The sequence below is a fragment of the Lolium perenne genome, chromosome 7 (assembly GCF_019359855.2).
Source record: "Lolium perenne isolate Kyuss_39 chromosome 7, Kyuss_2.0, whole genome shotgun sequence".
Classification (NCBI taxonomy): Eukaryota; Viridiplantae; Streptophyta; class Magnoliopsida; order Poales; family Poaceae; genus Lolium; species Lolium perenne.
The window spans coordinates 70,781,879-70,803,520 of record NC_067250.2 but is presented as its reverse complement, the minus strand read 5'-3'; the positions used below and the strand labels follow the sequence as shown (position 1 = coordinate 70,803,520).

General features: G+C 41.6%; 1 long non-coding RNA gene across 2 annotated transcripts in view; it reads right to left on the bottom strand.

The window, feature by feature from the left end:
• Window positions 1-1,716: 1,716 nt before the first annotated feature.
• The window catches only part of LOC127313019 (uncharacterized), a 33,234-nt gene continuing 13,308 nt past the window's right edge, over window positions 1,717-21,642 (bottom strand). Inside the window, exons 1-3 of one of the 2 annotated variants that reach the window (XR_011749044.1) lie at window positions 3,773-4,217; window positions 3,331-3,463; window positions 1,717-2,007 (exon numbers count right to left, since the gene is read on the bottom strand). This is a non-coding gene — a long non-coding RNA (uncharacterized lncRNA). Of the gene's footprint in view, window positions 2,008-3,330; window positions 3,464-3,772; window positions 4,218-21,642 lie in introns of those variants that run through there. The other variant, XR_011749045.1, reaches the window with a different exon arrangement.

Here is a 21,642-nt window from a genome sequence, read left to right as displayed (position 1 = left end):
GCTCGTCATCTTTGCCTAGGGGAATGATAGGTCATGGTTGCAATGGACGCTCAAGGAGTTGTGCCTCTGGGAGGATGGATACGCATATCAAGTGGACGAGTCCTTGATGCCTAGACCTAGCGCCTAATAGACTCCGGCGAAGTCAGTGCTAGTGTACAAGCCATTTTTTCATGATTTGTTAATGGTGTAAGTCTGTTTCTAGAATGCTACAAGTGTGTATGTCTTTTGCAATGATCAAGAGTGCCTGATGCTACCACAATTTGTGTTGTGTATCCTTTGTTCTTGCGAATTTTTTGATGCTACATTGGCATTTATTAAATGTTATAAAGTTGCTCTTTTGCGGAGAATACGCGAGAAATATGCTTCAAAGATTCTCGACATATATTGTGATTTCGTTCTCAATGCTGCAACGTTGCTACAATAGCATAATTTTCTTGTTACAAAAATTATGTGGTTTCCCTACAATAGTGGAATGTTTTTTCCTTTGATGTCCAGAATAGTACTTTTTTTTGCTACGAGGTGTTCGGCAAGATCTCCATCAATGTCTCTGGCGAGGACGATATCCAAGGTATCTTTTTATTTTGTTTTTTCTCGAACTGCTTTTGCTCCCTTAGAAGAAAGAGATGGCTTCATGGAAGCATTTGTGGGATTAAGGTGAGAATGATTTTTTTCTAAAATAGCACAATATTTTTTTGCCCTGAACAAAACGTTTTTTTTTTGTGCTACATTTGTGCTTCATGGAAGCAAAAGAGGGACATGTCATCCTCAAGACACGGGGTTCGGGGGGTTTGGTCCCCCGAGGGATGTATAGCACTCCCCTATGATGGACAATTAATCTCTAATTTTTCATGCCGCATCTGCTTTATGAATCTTGCTCCACGTCACTTCCGGTTGGAGCAGATCAAGGACATCCAATCCACAATGATGTCTTTTACTTGCACAAGAAAATGAGTTTGAAGAGATACTTCACGGTGTGTGAAATGAGGTCAAAGAGATTCTTCGCGGTTTGTCATGCGAGCACAATCCCGGTTGCATGGAGATTATGAGCCTGGCGATCGGTACATTACAACAGAGAATATCGGCAAGTGGGGCAGCATCATGGTGAATTCGTTTTTCTTGGTCCTCTTCAAGTACCCAGTCTCGATTTCCAGGGTTAGACCTGACCTTCATCTGTTGTACCTATCAATAGAGGACTTTTAACTACTTCTTTGTTGAAGCCACTATATCGAGATTACTCCAACTTTGTCCATGATGAAAACCAATGCTCTATGGTGGATACATCGAGCAACAATAGCACTAGGGCATTGTTTCCTTCATAAAGTGTCGCTCACTACTGCATAAAAGGTCTCTAGTGACAGGCACAAAAGGGTTGTTAGTTATAGGCAAGGCACAAAATGGTTGTTAGTGACAAGCAAAGCGCATGTCACTAATTACTAGTCACTGGTGTTAGGTTACTAGTGACAGGCAAAGTGCCCGTCACTAGTGTGCGTACCAATGACAAGCAAAAAGAGATGCCTATCACCAGTGTGTGCATACTAATGATAGGCAAAAGGAGATGCCTGTCATTTGTTGCAATGGAATGCGGCGGTTGAGGTGTTGTAGTGACAGGTCTGTTACCTGTCTGTCACTGGTTTGAATGTTGATGATAAAAAAAATGCTTTTCCACAAATAATCCAGATAGCACAATAATATGTTAAAAATTAAAATGCATTTTCGATGAATATTTCAGATTGCACAATAAGATGTTGCACCAATGATACATATACATCACCCAATATGACATAACATTTGCACAGAAGTTGCAATCTATCTCATAAAGCTCTTCATGTACATGCTCTCCATGAACTCAATCATCAAGATCTAGAATGCATCCGCTACTATCCAAGGAAGAACTGCGCTTCAAAGGCTTGTCTCAGTGTTGATATCTTCTTTTCCATATTCATTTGATACTGATGGTTTCTTCAATGGTAGGAGCTAGTCGAGCATGGCCTTGTACTCCTTCACAAGCTGGTACATGAAGCAGCACATTCTGAATTAAGGGGAGATGGATAAGGGCCCGAGTTTCTCTTGTCATACTTCTTATGAATCCTAACCAGTCTTGTAATGCCAAAAGGGAACATAAGCATCATAGATAATGAAAAATTAAGGAATTAAGGGGGTCCGTAATAGCTTAGACAGAGTATAGCTAGCAACACATGAGCATTGGTATCCAGAATACTAGAAGGTATGAAATCTGCAGAAAATGAAAAAAAATGAAAAAAACATTTGGTGTATAATGTATTTCTTCATTTCACTAACAGGATGCACTTTTGAAACAACCATATGAAAGCTGCAAGTTTGATTTCTTCTTCCTGTTACTCGGGGTCGTTTTCCTTGGTTGTGCTGTTTTTTAGTTTTCTTATAGGCTTATAGCCATCTCATCTTGATTTGAGTTTTTTCACCCTGCATGCAGTTCTAGGTTATAAGGCTACAAACTCTTACAACTTTAATTCAGCCAATCGGTAGGTTGTACCAAAGTTATAAGTTAGAAAAGGAGAATCTGCACTCTAGAATTGTGTGATCACATGGCGGTAAGAAAAGTGTGTTGTTAATTAGACAGTCCCATGTGAATTGATTAAATAGATTAGTGTAGTCACAACTCACAACAACTAGAAGAAAGAGTAACCGGGTAATTGACTACAGCAGTGTATCTTTTCTACTTCAGTACGGAGTAGCAAATTATTTTGAAGCTTTGCAGGTAGTCACGATAAGCAAGTAGATTCTGGGTCCAGGTCTGTATAGGTCTGTATGCAGTTTTGATACACTGCCTGCATCTTGTCTCTTTTTTGTTTACAAGTACATGTTTCCTTATGTTACCGTGGAACCTTTTGCAGTGAAACGAAATCTACAGAGTTGGATCGTTGTTTCTTCGATTATACTTCCTTATCAGATTTCCCATGCTCTTGAGGTAAAATTGAGTCAGAATTTAGATATGTTGAGAGAAGAGGTTTCATTAATACAGGTTTCTTTGCTATATTTCATATAGTTGAGCTAATCATATGCTTCTTAAAGAAGAATACCTCCTTCTCTCTTATTTCAGTTATGCACTTATGCATTTCATCCATCAAGTTGTTCGTTGTTATAACATTATCTATTCATTGTTTGCCAAAGACTTATTTTGTTGTAGCTTGCTTATTGCTAGCATTTTACCACATGTAATCTGCAATGTGTATGTAAAGGTACTATTTTTTCATCAGGTGTGCCTTATTTGCACGTACATGCTTACTAGTCAGGAAGAAAAAATATGCATTTCAAGCTGACGAAATATATGATGAATAAAATGCCCCATACCTCATCCGATGATCATGCATGCTTGATCAATTGGATTGCAGCCGCCTTTGTGCGTGAAACATCCATTCACTTATTTCTCATTGCTATTCCCTGTTAAGCAATATATGTAATCAAGACCTTGTTGTTCTGCTTGCTGCACAAAAAGTACACAGCAAAAGAAACTAAGAATTTATAAGCAATATTACAACATATCAGACTGCAAGAGACATATATTGCTTAACAGGGAAAACTGAGAAACTAATTCTTTGAAGTTTCTTGCTATATATTTTGTTGTAAACTATAAGTCCAGAAGTTTTACTGATAAGCATTTTTGCTGGTACTATATTACAGCTCAAAACTGATATGTTCATTTTATTAATTTCTAGGGTCATGCATGCCAAACAACATTAGTAGAACTGCTAGTAAACCCAAGTGAAAGAATGCGGTAGGTAACCGTACTGACCCAGGTTGGCAGTACCGTGAGGAGATTTGTCCACGCGCAAAAACAGTGAAATGCAACGTTTTTCAATTTAAGTAAGGCCGGCAGCATATACAGATTTAAGCATCATTTGGCAGGCACCAGATTCCATGTTGAGCCTTGTACTCAAGTTCCAACTGAGGTTAGAGAAAAGTCGTTGAAACTGCTTGGACACCAAGTAGAAGCAAATGATGCTAAGAGGAGAAAAGTGATTGCTATAGAAGAAGGAGAAGCACATACCTCACACAATCAAGAGCTGGAATCACAGAAGTGCAAACAGAAAGTGATTGCTCATTTTGTGACAAGGAGGAAAACTTTTCAAGGAAGTTGATTGCCATTTATTTATGCTGCGATGGACATGCAAAGGAGATGATAAAGGGTAATTTAAACAAAGTGGAGAAAAGGTACGTCAGAGTAACATAAGACTTACATTTGTAACACAACATTTTTGTTTCATTCAATTTTGTTAATAATATATTCGGATACCTTATTTTCCAGCTATAATCCAGTATGGAATATTATTAATGAAAGATGGGAAACACAGCTCCTAAAAGGCCTCTTCGTTCGGCAGCATATTATCTGAATCCACATTTCCGTTATAGGCCTGAAAGGGTAAAATTAGACTTGCAGCTTGATATATTCAAAAATGTCAGGGGTCTTTTCGGAATGGAGTATGCAGTTATGACTAGATCAAAGAAATCATCAGGTTAATATTTGCACACAAGCAACTATCTCTTCAATATACTGCAGTTTTCAGTTTTCTAATTATACGTGTCAATGTACTAGCTGATTGGTGGGATTCGTATGGAGATGAATGCCCAGAACTGAAAAAGTTTGACATTAGAGGCTTGAGTTTAACATGCAGCTCGTCAGGATACGGAAGGAATTGGAGCGCCTTTCAGTTGGTAATAACATTTGTATCCTTTCTTATCTAATTATAACCAGCCAGCTTTGATAATTTCCATACGAACTAAGAATTAACTATTTTATTATAAAGGTACACACCAAAAGAAGAAACCGACTGCACCAAGATAAGATGATTGATCTTGTGTTTGTGATGTACAACTTAAAAAGGAAAGGCAATGAAAAGGGATGCCAAGGCTGCGCTTGAGTTTCAGGATATTGACTAAGAGCATGTCTAACAGACCCCCTAAATTTATGCCCCGTATAACACGAGTAGAGGGCCCTGTATTCGATTTTGATCGGCCGAAAACTCGTCCGAGCTAGCAGACTCTGTATCCCTAAACTGTAAAAGGGTATATTCCTAGAATATGTCAAATCAAATTTTTTTTCTTTTTTTCCTCTTCTTCCTCCTCTCCTTCTTCCACCTCCAGCCACCCCCTGCCCCAGGCCCTGCCCGCCTCGGCCGGCCGCCGCCCCCCGCCGCCGCCCCTGCCCGCCGCCATCGGCCATGGGCCGGCCGCCCCGTCCGCCCACCCGCCCCGTCCGCCCGCCCGCCCCGCCCGCCCCGACCACGCCCGCGCCCCCCCGTCCCCGCCACGGCTCCGTCCACGCGACCCCGCCCGCACCGACCACGCCCACGCCCGCCCCGACCCCGCCCGCGCCCGCCCGCCACTGCTCCTTCCTCATCGACCACGCTCCCGCCCGCCCGCCCCCACCCGCCATCGCTCCGTCCGCGTTGACCACGCCCGCGCGCCTGCATCTCCGGCTTGGACGCACCCGCAGCTGCCGCTTGCACCGCGCCGCGCCTTGCGCGCTCCCCGCGCGTGCTGGCTCCGGCGCCATCGGCTGCACACGCGCCTGGCTGCTCCAACCGTCGCGATTTTCTGAAAATTCAGCGCGCCACGAGTGGGGGGTTGGCCCTGTATTCAGCCTCCCGCCTCGTACAAGTAAGGGGTGAAGACCCGCCCCGTAATCGAAAACAGCAAAAATCGGAGCGGGGTGATACGTCCAAAATGTATCTACTTTCCCGAACACTTTTGCTATTGTTTTGCCTCTAATTTGTGTATTTTGGATACAACTAACACGGAATAACGTTGTTTTCAGCAGAATTGCCCTGGTGTCTCGTTTTTGTGCAGAAACTCAACTTTCAGGAAATTCCCCGGGATTAATTCCAATGGGCCTATTTTCATAGAAGAGGGACGGGGCCAGAAGACCAGAAGGAGGGGGCCACGAGGCGCCCACCCCACCAGGCGGCGCGGCAGGCCCCTGGGCCGCGCCGGCCTATGGTGGCGGCGCCTCGGCCAGCCTCTGATGCCCCCCTTTCGACTACTTAAGGGTTTCGACCTAAAAACGCACGGGGGTTAGACGAAATCGCCAGAAGACATCCAGAACACCGCCGCCATCGCGAAACTCCGTCTCGGGACCAGAAACTCCGTTCTGGCACTCCGCCGGGACGGGGAATTGGAGGAGATCATCGCCATCATCACCACCGACGCCTCTCCATCGACCAGCCATGTTTTCCCCATCCATGTGTGAGTAATTCCCCCGCTGTAGGCTGAAGGGGATGGTAGGGATTGGATGAGATTGGTCATGTAATAGCATAATATTGTTAGGGCATAGTGCCTAGTATCCGTAATTGGTACTTTTATGATATTGTTGCAACTTGTTATGCTTAATGCTTGTCACTAGGGCCCGAGTGCCATGATCTCAGATCTGAACATGTTATCAATTCATGATGATATTCATTGCTTTATGATCTTACCTGCAAGTTGTATACACGTATTGTTGTCCGGAACCCGAGGCCCCAAAGTACCTTAATTTATAGTAGATTCCCTAGAGGCTCGGCTGCCACCGGCTGGTAGGACAAAAGATGTTGTGCAAGTTTCTCATTGCGAGCACGTACGACTATATACGGAACACATGCTTATGGATTATTTAGTACTTGGATACTGTTTTATTACTATCTGCAAATTCCCTACCTTGATTGTTACATGAGTTTCCTTCATCCATGCAGCGCCCGTTCATCTATCCCTGTGCCTACAGTATTTTAATCCTGCTGTTTACTATAATCACTACTGCTGTCTTTGTTACACTGCTGCTGATATTTCACTACTGCTACTGCTATAAAATTGTCGCTACTGATAAACTCTTGCGAGCAAGTCTGTTTCCAGGTGCAGATGAATTGACAACTCCGCTGTTAAGGCTTACAAATATTCTTTGGCTCCCCTTGTGTCGAATCAATAAATTGGGTTTTACTTCCCTCGAAGACTGTTACGATCCCCTATACTTGTGGGTCATCAAGACTATTTTTTGGCGCCGTTGCCGGGGAGCATAGCTTTATTTGCAAGTTCACTTGGATTGATATTGTTCGCTACAAATTCTCCATCATGGGTAAACCTCGCGATACTAAAGTCGCCATATTACCATCCACTACAAGAAAAGGTACAACTCTGAGTACCTCTGCTGCTCCTGATTCACCATCTGTGATAAGTCAACTTGTTTCACCACCACAAACTTCACATGCTGGTACTTCTGCTGAATCTGAATTTTTTTATAATTTTGATGATGCTTCTGCTGTGCTTGATGATAGTAGTTCGTTAGGATCTTTTCTAGATACTACAATTGCTAGGTCTAGACAAATTGAAATACTGAAACTCCTAATGAAAATACTGTTACACCTGTTAATTCACCTGAGTCTGTTGAATACTCTAGTGATGATCTTGATGAAGATTATGTGGAACTTGATGATGATTTTATTGTTAAATGCAATGCTACTACTAGTACAAGTAATATTAAAAAGCTTCTTGCACAACATACTGTTAGATATAAACTATCTCCTGATCCTAAATTTGCCACATCTCCTATAAAGATTAAGGATAAGGATTATGATTTTTCTCTTGATTTTTCTCATATATCTATTATTGAGAAAACACCTTTTTGTGGTACGGAAAAAGAAAGTGCTGTAGAACACATGATTGAGCTGTCTACTTTGAGTAGCTTGTTTTCTGATGATATCAAGAAGCGTACTTATTTTGTTGCTAAAATTTTTCCTTTCTCATTAAAGGATGATGCTAAAACTTGGTATAATAGTTTGCCTCCTGATTCTATTGATAGTCCAAGTGGTTTGCTTGATGTTTTCTTTCAGAAATACTTTCCTGCTAGTGCCCAACACATTGCTTTGCAGAAAATTTATAGTTTTGACCAGGAAGATGGAGAGAAATTGCCTGAAGCTTGGGCAAGGTTCTGTTCTCTTATCAGAGCTCGACCTGGACATGATTTGGAAAAGCATGATTTACTTGATATATTTTATAGTGGACTAACCATTGAGTCTAGGGCATACCTGGATAGTTGTGCTGGTTGTGTTTTCAGGAAAAGAACTCCGGACGAAGCTAAAGAATTATTGGCTAGAATAGGCCGAAATCATGATGATTGGACTACACCTGAACCAACCCCAACGCCAATATTGAAGAAGAGGGATTTGATTAAATTAAATGATGAAGATATGAGGGAAGCCAAGAAATCTCTTAAGGAGAAAGGTATTAAATCTGAAGATGTGAAGAATTTACCTCCCATAGAAGATTTATGTAAGACAACTCCCCCTTCATCCATGATTGAGGTACACTCTCTTCAACGCTTTACTAGGGAAGATATTCCTTATTCAAAACCTCCTGCTCAATGCTTAGATGAGTTTGATAATTATGTTGTTAAGCAAGATAATTTTAATATGAGAGTAGAGAATCATTTAATGGAAAATTCTCGAGCTATTAGTGAATTGCATGATATTGTGGAGAGAACCTCCAATGATGTTAAGATGCTTGTTAAACATTTTCATATGATTCAAACTCAAATTGATCAACTCACTAAAGTGCAAAATGACTTGTTAAAAATAGTTCTAAAGAAAAACATGCTTATGAAGTAACAACAAGAGGCGGTGTTTCTACTCAGGATCCTCTATATCCTGAGGGGCATCCCAAAAGAGTTGAACAAGATTCTCAACGAACTGAACCTAGTGCTCCTTCTAAGAAAAAGAAGAAGAAACATAAAACTGTTGTAGAATCCTCTGAGCCTGTTAATGATCCTAATAGTATTTCTATTTCTGATGCTGAAACTGAAAGTGGTAATGAACATGATAAAGATAATGATAAGAATGATGCTTCTGATAAAGAAGAGGTTGAAGATGAACCTGAAAAGCATGCTAAAAATAAAAAAGTATACTAAAGAAGATTTTATTGCTAAAAAACATGGTAATGAAAGGGAACCTTGGGTTCAAAAGCAAATGCCTTTTCCTGCTAACAAACTAAAATCAAAGGAAGAAGAACACTATAATAAATTTTGTGATTGGATGAAACCTTTGTTCTTGCAAATCCCTTTGACTGATGCTATTAAATTGCCTCCTTATTCAAAGTATATGAAAGATATTGTCTCTAATAAAAGGAAAATTCCTAATGAGGAGATTTCCACTATGCTTGCTAATTACTCTTTCAATGGCAAAGTTCCAAAGAAGCTGGGCAACCCAGGTATACCGACTATTCCTTGTTCCATCAAGAATAATTATGTTAGAACTGCTCTATGTGATTTGGGAGCAGGTGTTAGTGTTATGCATTTTTCTCTTTATAAAAGACTCTATTTAGATAAGTTGATACCAACTGATATATCTTTGCAAATGGCTGATAAATCTACTGCTATTCCTGTTGGTATATGTGAGGATGTTCCTGTTCAAGTTACTAATAACTGCTTAATATTAACTGATTTTGTTGTGTTGGAAATGCCTGAAGATGATAATATGTCTATTATTCTTGGAAGACCTTTTATTAACACAGTAGGGGCTGTTATTGATTGCAATAAAGGAAAAGTTACTTTCAATGTTGATGACAAGGAGCATACTATTTATTTTCTCAAGCGGATTGATAAAGTATGTGGAGTTAATACAATTTCTAATGTGAGAACTATCAAAGTGGGAGTTATTGATTGTCCTATATATGAGCCTAAAGAAGGATATCAAAATATTATGATTGGATCCATATCAATTCAATACAAGGTAACATGATTGATTTGAAGTTTCTTTATTCTTATGTTATGTAAAATTTATTTGGTGGCAAGACTTGATCAACCTTGTTAACAAGTACATTTTATATGCATAGAGGAACTAAACAACATTTCTTTCTTCCTCCACTTGTTTTACTCGCTGTAGCACTACTTGTTTTGCAAGGTTCTTTAATTGTTTAGAGGTTTGAAAATCTTTTTCTGCCCAGTAATAATAATTTTAACACCCAGAAATGTGAATTTTTCAAAGTTTTCAAAAATTTACAAAAATTATACCGTTGGTATTATTTTTCGAAGAGCTACCTGGGAGTGCCTGGGGCTGACCAGTGGGGCACCCCAGGGCTGCCCCCCATGTGCCGGTGCGGCCAAGGAGGGGGCGCGCCACCCTGTGGTGTGGGCCCCTCCTTGCCCCACTAAGTCATCTCTTCCTCCCATCTCACTCTCTCTCCCGAAAAAACTCGTACCAACTTTCTCTCACTCGCGTTCTTGCTCAAGAGCTCAGGATTTCTCGATCTCTTTGCTCAGCCCAGATTTCTGTCTGAAATTTGGCACATTTTCTCTCCGGTATGTGACTCCTCCGATTATCCAAATAGAATTTTGTTTGGTTGAGTATATCTTGAATATTTTGATGCTGTAGGTAACATGTTAAGTGAGCTTGCATGCTTGTTCTAAGTTGTAAAAATTGGTTTTGATGCATGTTTAGTACTCTACCAAGTTCCTATAGTAGTTTCCCTCGATTATATGTCTCCAAATCAACTTTTATAATGTTTGTTGAAAAAATTCAGAAAAGGAAGATGGATAACCATACCTTTGGAGAAATGTTCGAAACAGAGACGACAAGCACGGGGAGGCCCTCAAGGGCAGCCACTCGAATTAGACGATCCTATAATGAGGATGTCATAGCACCGAGCTTTGAAGTTGAAGAGGATAATGGAGTTCCTAATGCTTCATCCTTTCCATGTTATGACTTTTTGCGTAATGCAGGGCTGCTTGATGACTTCTTATTCCTCATCAATAATGTGGGCTTATCTACCTATATGGAATATGAGAGGAGTCAATACTACACGCTAACTAAAATCTTTGTTGAAAGCTTTCAGTTCAACAACACACACTTCCAACCATCAGTCACATTCAGGATTTATGATAGGCCTATTACTATGAAGTTGAACGATTTTTGTGCTGCATTGGATATTGCTCCTGTAGGTATAGCGAAGAAGATTTAGAAAAGTCCCAAGGCTTTGACGGAGCTCTATCGAGAAGTTACCAATGATGATAGCCGCACCATTCAGCGCGGCAAGATAAGAAACATTCAACTCCCTGCCATTAGATATTTCGCTTACTATCTTGCTACTAGCATTCTTGGTAGGGAGAACACTAGCAACATTTCTAGTTATCATCTTGCTTTTCTAGTTGCTACACTTACTGGAAAGACACATTATCATCTTGGTGCTCTTGTTGCTCGTCGCTTAGCTAATAAAGGACCCATTTTTGGAGGAATTGTCGCCTTACGTATTATTACATATCTAGATCTTCCTCTTGATCCGAGTGATGAGAAATTAACTCCTATAAGGCTTGATATTGCTGCTATGAAGAGTCGCCAATTTGTTACAACCGACTCTAGTTTAGAAAATATTGTCTATAAAATGTTGTTTATTAACGGGGATGAGAGGGAAATCCCTTTGCCGCAGACCGATTTGTTCAGTGTTCACAGGAGACCGTGATCGCGCTCTAAGGAGGAAGTGGATGAGCAGCTGAGGATACATGGTTTCCACCAGCAGCATGACTCCTAGGACGCCGAGCCCTCCTACGGGTACACCGTCACGTATCCTGGTGCGTCTTCCAGCACATACCCAGAACAGGATCCTTCTTCGTCATACTACGGAGGTGCCACTTCGTGGGCACCATGGAATTGATCTCCACTTAGGCCAAAAGCCTAAGCTTGGGGGGAGGTATGTCGGCATCACTCATTCATTGCATATTACAATTGCTGGATACTTGTACATACTTGTTTAGCTTCTTAAGGTGGTTTCTAATAAGAGGGAGATGATATTTGGGGAAGTGCTGTTTGAAAACAGATTCTGGACTGATACCAAAAAAATTCTCAAAAACAGCCAGAACGTTATTTTGCGAAGCCAATTTTTTTGCATGTTTCCCAGGTTATTATATAACTTTCATTAGTTGAGCACTTTTCGAGTTGAGCAGCGGAAGATTTTCGTAAAAATCGATTACTGTACTGCTGTCAAGTTTGACGAATTTCTGCTACTTTGTGTTTATGTGACTCTTTTAGTTTTCATTCTTTTGTTTTTGCCTTGTTTCTTTCCTAAAACACAAAAAGACCAAAAATATTTCTGTTGTTTCTCTTTACCATTTGTTTATTTTGGTTTCTTGCTCCTATTTTGCTTTATTTGCTATCGTTGGTTTGCTATGAGAAAATCCAAAAAGATTTTGCTTTGTTTGCTTGTTTCCTTTTGTTCTTGTTTCCAATTCGAAAATATCAAAAATATTTGTTGTTCTTCTTTGGTTTTGTAAAATTCATTATGGAGTTCAGCGGTCTTCAGTGGCTGGAGCTTGGTTTTCATTCCATATTATTCAAGCTACAGAAGTGAAAGGCAATAATGACGATCTACGACAATTCGACTGTGGTGAGAGGCTGGTATGAACTCTATTTGTTTTCATTTTTGTACATATACTCATCCATGTGAGCATGCTTAGTTGGTTCATGTGAGGTATATGTCATTTAAGTAAGTCTAGTAGTTCATGATCTCTCATCTTCAGCTCCAATTTATTAATATGAGTAGCATGTCATAGATATTTGCTTGCATTGTTTTATTCATAAATAGGTATGACATTGTGGTATCCTCCTCTGAATAATTCACTTGAATCGACTTGGCACATGCTCACGCATGCATATGACTGAACAAAAGTCAATTAAGCCTCGATGATTTACTTTGCCTCAGAGTTCTTGTATCACTTTTATGCCTCCGTTAATTTATTTTGCTGCAAGCATGATTATGACAGTTATTGCTCTCTTGATTGTTGCTTCCCAGTCTATTGCTAGCCTTCACTTGTACTGAGCGGGAACGCTGCTTGTGCTTCCAAACCCCTGAAAACCAAGTTATTCCAAAGTGTCCACCATAAATACCTATGCATGGCATTTCAAACCATTCCAAGTAAATTCTCATGCGCTACCTTTAAACCTTCAAAATGCTTCTCAATTTGTGTCGATGTTTTATAGCTCATGAGGAAGTATGTGGTGTTTATCTTTCAACCTTGTCATTTACTCCTGACAGACTTTCATCAATGGACTAGTGGCACATCTGCTTATCCAATAATTTTGCAATAAGAGCTGGCAACGGGGTTCCCAGCCCCAATTAATTAACTTTCATCAATAATTCTCTTCACATGTTTTGCCCTGATTTATCAGTAAGCAACTTAATTTGCAAATAGACACTCCTCCATGGTATGAGAATGTTGGAAGACACCCGAGGATTCGGTTAGCCATGGCTTGTGTAAGCAAAGGTTGGGGGGAGTGTCATCCATAATGAAACTAAATTACGTGTGTAAACAAAAGAGAAGAGGGATGATTTACCTTGCTGGTAGAGATAACGTCCTTCATGGGAGCCGCTCTTGAAAGTCTGGTTGATGAGGTAGTTGGAGTGCCCACTACCATTCGTTGGCAACAACAAACACCTCTCATAATAATTTTACTTCTGTTTTAAAAATAAAAAGCTCTAGCGCATGTTAATCCCTGCTTTCCCTCTGCGAAGGGTAAATCTTTTACCTTTACATTGAGTCACCATCCTTTCTTTAAGCACTCTCTTCAGAGCACAACTGTCATTCTTAGTATAATATGCTTGTCCCAAAATGTGATTAACTGTGGTATAACTTTGATGGTTTTATCTTTGATAATCTCTACTTCCAGTCTTTCCATGAACTTCAAAGGTGCCTGAGCATTTATGTTTTGTTGTGCAAATACGGGCAAGCGAGATACCACTTTATCGTATCCTTTTATGAACATTACAATCTTGATGATAGACATGATTCATGATGCTTATTATTAATTCGTTGGTACCTTTTCCATGATTGACATAGCTATTCGATGACTTTATTTGCATGTATCTTATTATGAATTGCTTAAGTACTTGCCCATATCATGAGAATATTTACATCATATGAACAAATGTGTTCGTGAAAGTTCTTTTATCGCACTCAGTTGTTAACTGAATTGCTTGAGGACAAGGAATAAGCTAAGCTTGGGGGGAGTTGATACGTCCAAAACGTATCTACTTTTCCGAACACTTTTGCTATTGTTTTGCCTCTAATTTGTGTATTTTGGATACAACTAACACGGACTAACGTTGTTTTCAGCAGAATTGCCCTGGTGTCTTGTTTTTGTGCAGAAACTCAACTTTCAGGAAAATCCCTGGGATTAATTCCAATGGGCCTATTTTCATAGAAGAGGGACGGAGCCAGAAGACTAGAAGGAGGGGGGCCACGAGGCGCCCACCCCACCAGGCGGCGCGGCAGGCCCCTGGGCCGCGCCGGCCTATGGTGGCGGCGCCTCGGCCAGCCTCTGACGCCCCCTTTCGACTACTTAAGGGTTTCGACCTAAAAACGCACGGGGGTTAGACGAAATCGCCAGAAGACATCCAGAACACCGCCGCCATCGCGGTCTCGGGACCAGAAACTCCGTTCTGGCACTCCGCCGGGACGGGGAATTGGAGGAGATCATCGCCATCATCACCACCGACACCTCTCCATCGACCAGCCATGTTTCCCCCATCCATGTGTGAGTAATTCCCCCGCTGTAGGCTGAAGGGGATGGTAGGGATTGGATGAGATTGGTCATGTAATAGCATAAGATTGTTAGGGCATAGTGCCTAGTATCCGTAATTGGTACTTTTATGATATTGTTGCAACTTGTTATGCTTAATGCTTGTCACTAGGGCCCGAGTGCCATGATCTCAGATCTGAACATGTTATCAATTCATGATGATATTCATTGCTTTATGATCTTACCTGCAAGTTGTATGCACGTATTGCTGTCCGGAACCCGAGGCCCCAAAGTGACAGAAATTGGGACAACCGGAGGGGAAGGCGGTGATATGAGGATCACATGTGTTCACGGAGTGTTAATGCTTTGCTCCGGTGCTCTATTAAAAGGAGTACCTTAATTTCCAGTAGATTCCCTAGAGGCCCGGCTGCCACCGGCTGGTAGGACAAAAGATGTTGTGCAAGTTTCTCATTGCGAGCACGTACGACTATATACGGAACACATGCCTATGGATTGTTTAGTACTTGGATACTATTTTATTACTATCTGCAAATGCCCTACCTTGATTGTTACATGAGTTTCTCTCATCCATGCAGCGCCCGTTCATCTATCCCTGTGCCTAAAGTATTTTAATCCTGTTGTTTACTATAATCACTACTGCTGTCTTTTTTACACTGTTGCTGATATTTCACTACTGCTACTGCTATAAAACTGTCGCTACTGATAAACTCTTGCGAGCAAGTCTGTTTCCAGGTGCAGCTGAATTGACAACTCCGCTGTTAAGGCTTACAAATATTCTTTGACTCCCCTTGTGTCGAATCAATTGTTGGAGATATGCCCAAGAGGCAATAATAAAAGTGGTTATTATATATCTTTATGTTTATGATAAATGTTTATATACCATGCTATAATTGTATTAACCGAAACATTGATACATGTGTGATATGTAAACAACAAAGAGTCCCTAGTATGCCTCTTAACTAGCTTGTTGATTAATGGATGATTAGTTTCATAATCATGAACATTGGATGTTATTAATAACAAGGTTATATCATTATATGAATGATGTAATGGGCACACCCAATTAAGCGTAGCATAAGATCACGTCATTAAGTTATTTGCTATAAGCTTTCGATACATAGTTACCTAGTCCTTATGACCATGAGATCATGTAAATCACTTATACCGGAAAGGTACTTTGATTACATCAAACGCCACTGCGTAAATGGGTGGTTATAAAGGTGGGATTAAGTATCCGGAAAGTATGAGTTGAGGCATATGGATCAACAGTGGGATTTGTCCATCCCGATGACGGATAGATATACTCTGGGCCCTCTCGGTGGAATGTCGTCTAATGTCTTGCAAGCATATGAATAAGTTCATAAGAGACCACATACCACGGTACGAGTAAAGAGTACTTGTCAGGAGACGAGGTTGAACAAGGTATAGAGTGATACCGATGATCAAACCTCGGACAAGTAAAATATCGCGTGACAAAGGGAATTGGTATCGTATGTGAATGGTTCATTCGATCACTAAAGTCATCGTTGAATATGTGGGGGCCATTATGGATCTCCAGATCCCGCTATTGGTTATTGGTCGGAGAGAGTACTCAACCATGTCCACATAGTTCGCGAACCGTAGGGTGACACACTTAAGGTTTGATGTTGAAATGGTAGAACTTGAAATATGGAATGGAGTTCGAAGTTTTGTTCGAAGTCCCAGATGGGATCCCGGACATCACGAGGAGTTCCGGAATGGTCCGGAGAATAAGATTCATATATAGGAAGTCATTTTATAAGATTTAAAGTGATCCGGTGATTTTGCGGAAGGTTCTAGAAGGTTCTAGAAAAGTCCGGAAGGAATCAATAAGGAAGGAGGAGTCCCGGAGGGACTCCACCTCCCCATGGCCGGACAACCCTAGAGGGTGGAGTCCAAGGTGGACTCCACCAAAGGGGGCCGGCCACCCCCCCACATGGAAGGGGGGAATCCCACCTCAAGTGGGATTCCCACCTTGGGTAGGTTTCCCTACTACATGGAAGGTTCTTGTGTTGGGGTCTTATTCGAAGACTTGTAGTCCAACACTTGGGGATCCACCTATATAATGAGGGGCATAGGGGAGGGGGCCGGCCACCACAATCACCCCAAGACCACAAGGTGGCCGCACCCCTTAGTGGCCGGCGCCCCCCTCTCCCAAACCCTAGCCGCCCCCTCTCTCCTCCACCACTCCCGCACGCTTAGCGAAGCTCCGTCGGAGTTCTCCACCACCACCGCCACCACGCCGTCGTGCTGCCGGATTCAAGGAGAAGCTACTACTTCCGCTGCCCGCTGGAACGGGGAGGTGGACGTCGACTTCATCAACACCGAACGTGTGACCGAGTACGGAGGTGCTGCCCGATCGTGGCACCGTGATCAAGATCTTCTACGCGCTTTTGCAAGCGGCAAGTGAACATCTACCGCAGCAACAAGAGCCTCATCTTGTAGGCTTTGGAAATCTTCAAGGGTGAGTCTCGATCATCCCCTCGTTGCTACCGTCTTCTAGATTGCATCTTGGCTTGGATTGCGTTCTCGCGGTAGGAAAATTTTTGTTTCCTATGCAACGAATCCCTTCAGTGGTATCAGAGCCGTGTCTATGCATAGATGGTTGCACGAGTAGAACACAATGGTTTTGTGGGCGTTGATGCTCTTGTTGTCTTTAGTTTGAGTACTTTGCATCTTTGTGGCATAGTGGGATGAAGCGGCTCGGACTAACTTTACATGACCGCGTTCATGAGACTTGTTCCTCGTTCGACATGCAACTTGTATTGCATAAGAGGCTTTGCGGGTGTCTGTCTCTCCTACTATAGTGAAGATTCAATTTACTCTTCTATTGACAACATTAGTATCACCGTTGTGGTTCATGTTCGTAGGTAGATTAGATCTCTCTCGAAAACCCTAAACCACGTAAAATATGCAAACCAAATTAGAGACGTCTAACTTGTTTTTGCAGGGTTTGGTGATGTGATATGGCCATAATGTGATGATGAATATGTATGAGATGATCATTATTGTATTTTGGCAATCGGCAGGAGCCTTATGGTTGTCTTTAAATTTCATGTTGAGTAGTATTTCAAAGTAGGTGTAATAGTTGCTACATGAGGTGAACAATCATGAAGACGGCGCCATTGACCTTGACGCTACGCCGACTATGATGGAGATCATGCCCGGAGATGATGGAGATCATGTCCGTGCTTTGGAGATGAAGATCAAAGGCGCAAAGACAAAAGGGCCATATCATATCACATATGAACTGCATGTGATGTTAATCCTTTTATGCATCTTATTTTGCTTAGATCGCGACGGTAGCATTATAAGATGATCCCTCACTATATCAAGATAATAAAGTGTTCATCCTTAGTAGCACCGTTGCCAAGACTTGTCGTTTCGAAGCATCTCGTGATGATCGGGTGTGATAGAATCAACAAGTGCATACAACGGGTGCAAGACAGTTTTGCACATGCGGATACTAAGGTGGCCTTGACGAGCCTAGCATGTACAGACATGGTCTCAGAACACGTGATACCGAAAGGTAGAACATGAATCATATGGTTGATATGATAAACACTTTGAATGTTCGCCATTGAAATTACACCTTGTCTCGTGATGATCGGACTTAGGTGTGATGGATTTGGTTTGTGTGATCACTAAGACAATGCGAGGGATATTGTTTTGAGTGGGAGTTCACCTAGATTTTTAATTATGTTGAATTAAAACTTGAACTCAATTTGTCATAAACTTAGTCTAAACTTTTGCAAATATATGTTGTAGAGATGGCGTCCCCAATCAATTTTAACCAGTTCCTAGAGAAAAAAAAGCTTAAGAGCAATGGTAGCAACTTCACCGACTGGTTCCGTCATGTGAGGATCTTCCTCGCTGGCGGAAATCTGCAATATGTGCTTGATGCACCGCTAGGTGACCCTCCTGCAGAAACTGAAACCGAGGAAGTAAAGAATGTTTACGCAACTCGGAAAGCTCGGTACTCTCAAGTACAGTGTGCCATCTGTGCGATGCACGGAGTCAGATCTTCAAAAACGTTTTGAGCACCACGATCCTCATGAGTTGGTCAATGAGCTGAAAGCTATATTTGAGACTCATACGGCCGTGGAATGCTATGAAGCATCGAAACACTTCTTCAGCTGTATAATGGAAGAAGGCAGCTCCGTTAGTGAGCACATGCTCGTTATGACCGGGCATGCGAAGAAACTCAGTGACTTGGGAATAGTGATTCCTAATAGACTGGGGATTAATCGTGTCCTTCAATCACTGCCACCAAGTTACAAGAACTTTGTAATGAACTACAATATGCAGAACATGAACAAAGAGTTACCTGAACTCTTTGGCATGCTAAAAGCTGTTGAGATTGAGATCAAGAAAGAGCACCAAGTGTTGATGGTCAATGATACGTCCAATTTGCATCACTATTTTATATCATAATTTGCTGTTATTCATTGATATAATTCATATTTGGACATAATACTTATGTTATTTCATCTATTTTGCATGTTTCATGATTATTGGTGGATCAAGCACCGGAGCCAGGATTCTGCTGGAAAAAGCACCGTCAGAATGCAATATTTCGGAAGATCAACAGTTGACGGAAATTAGTGATCACACGAAGGGAGCCAGAAGGGGGAGCTGAGGGGACCCGAGGTGGGCCCACCCCATAGGCCGGCGCGGCCCAAGGGCTGGCCGCGCCGCCCTGTGAGGAGGGGGCCCACAGCCCCTCTCGCCTCCTTTTCTTCGCGAAATCCTTCGTCCCGAAGACCTAAGCCCAAGAGGATACCTCGCGAAAAGTGACAGCCGCCTCTGCGAGGCGGAGAAGACCAGAGAGAAAAGAGCTCTCCGGCAGGCTGAGATCCGCCGGGGAAATTCCCTCCGGGAGGGGGAAATCGACGCCATCGTCACCGTCATCGAGCTGGACATCATCTCCATCACCATCATCATCATCTTCACCATCATCACCGCCGTCTCCACCGCTGGACATCGTCACCGCCGTAGTAATTTGGGTTTGATCTTGATTGTTTGATAGGGGAAACTCTCCCGGTATTGATTTGTATTTGTTATTGATGCTATTGAGTGAAACCGTTGAACCAAGGTTTATGTTCAGATTGTTATTCATCATCATATCACCTCTGACCATGTTCCATATGATGTCTCGTGAGTAGTTCGTTTAGTTCTTGAGGACATGGGTGAAGTCTAAATGTTAGTAGTGAAGTATGGTTGAGTAATATTCAATGTTATGATATTTAAGTTGTGGTGTTATTCTTCTAGTGGTGTCGTGTGAACGTCGACTACACGACACTTCACCTTTATGGGCCTAGGGGAATGCATCTTGTACTCGTTTGCCAATTGCGGGGTTGCCGGAGTGACAGAAACCTAAGCCCCCGTTGGTATATCGATGCAGGAGGGATAGCAGGATCTCAGAGTTTAAGGTTGTGGTTAGATTTATCTTAATTACTTTCTTGTAGTTGCGGATGCTTGCAAGGGGTATAATCACATGTATGTATTAGTCCTAGGAAGGGCGGTACATTAGCACAGGTTCACCCACACAACACTTATCAAAACAATGAAGATTAATTAGCCGTATGTAGCGAAAGCACTAGACTAAAATCCCGTGTGTCCTCGAGAACGTTTGGTCATTATAAGTAAACAAACCGGCTTGTCCTTTGCGCTAAAAAGGATTGGGCCACTCGCTGCAATTGTTACTCTCGCACTTTACTTACTCGTACTTTATTCACCTGTTACATCAAAACCCCCTGAATACTTGTCTGTGAGCATTTACAGTGAATCCTTCATCGAAACTGCTTGTCAACACCTTCTGCTCCTCGTTGGGTTCAACACTCTTACTTATCGAAGATACTACGATACACCCCCTATACTTGTGGGTCATCAAGACTATTTTCTGGCGCCGTTGCCGGGGAGTGAAGCGCTATTGGTAAGTGGAATTGGTAAGGGAAACTTCTACTGTTTGTGCTGATTTTATTTCTGCCTGCTGCCATAATTCATTATGGAGAGATCTCCTTTTGAATGTTTATTTGGGAAATCTACTACTACTGCAAAGGTAGTGGATGAGGCGCCAGGTGAGGAAGAGATACCATACAAAATACCTATGAAAATTATTGAACGCGTAGTGGGTAACTGTTATACATGGGATGGAACTATCCACCCTGGAGATCATTTACTGTTCTTGCATGAATTATGCGGTTTATTCAAGTGTGCAGGTATTGCTATGGATGAAGTAAGGAAGAAACTATTCTCTATATCGCTGTCTGGTAAAGCGGCGCATTGGTATAAATTACTGGATAATGGGAATTCTCTTGAATGGAATGATATTGTGCCCCGGTTTTATTCTAAGTTCTATCCTCCAAGTGAAATTCACAAGGATCGGAACCGCATATATAATTTTTGGCCTCATGATGGAGAGAGTATTGCCCAAGCGTGGGGGAGATTGAAGTCTTTAATGCTCAAATGCCCCATTCATGAGCTTCCTGGTAATGTTATTATTGATAATTTCTATGCAAGACTTTCTTTTGAAGACAAGACCTTGCTGGATACTTCTTGTTCTGGATCATTCACGCGCAACAAGGAAGAGTTTAAAAGGGACCTTATTAATCGGATCCAGGAAAATACTGAAGGATGGGAGAACGACAAAGATAGAGAATCAGGTATAAATTATGATTATAAATGCATTGAAACTTTTATGGATACTGATAAATTTCGTAATATGAGTGCTACTTATGGTCTTGATTCTCAAGTTGCTGCAAATCTTTATAAAGCTTTTGCCTCTCATTATGAATTTCCTAAGAAGAATTTTGACAAGTATCATGAACCATATAAAGATAAAATTGATTCATCTATTAATAAATGCGTTGTAGTTGAAACTGTTGATCATGTTATTCCTGAAGCTTATATTGAAAAAACTCCTTTCCCTGCTAAAATGAAGGAGTACTCTGTTATAAATAGTGCGGTTCATAAAAGTGAAAAGAAACCTATAGAACCTGAAGAACAAATTAAAGTTGAACCTGATGTTGCAATAGTTAAAGATCTTGTGACTGAAAATGTGGAGGATGGTCATATTATTTTCTGTGAAGATGCT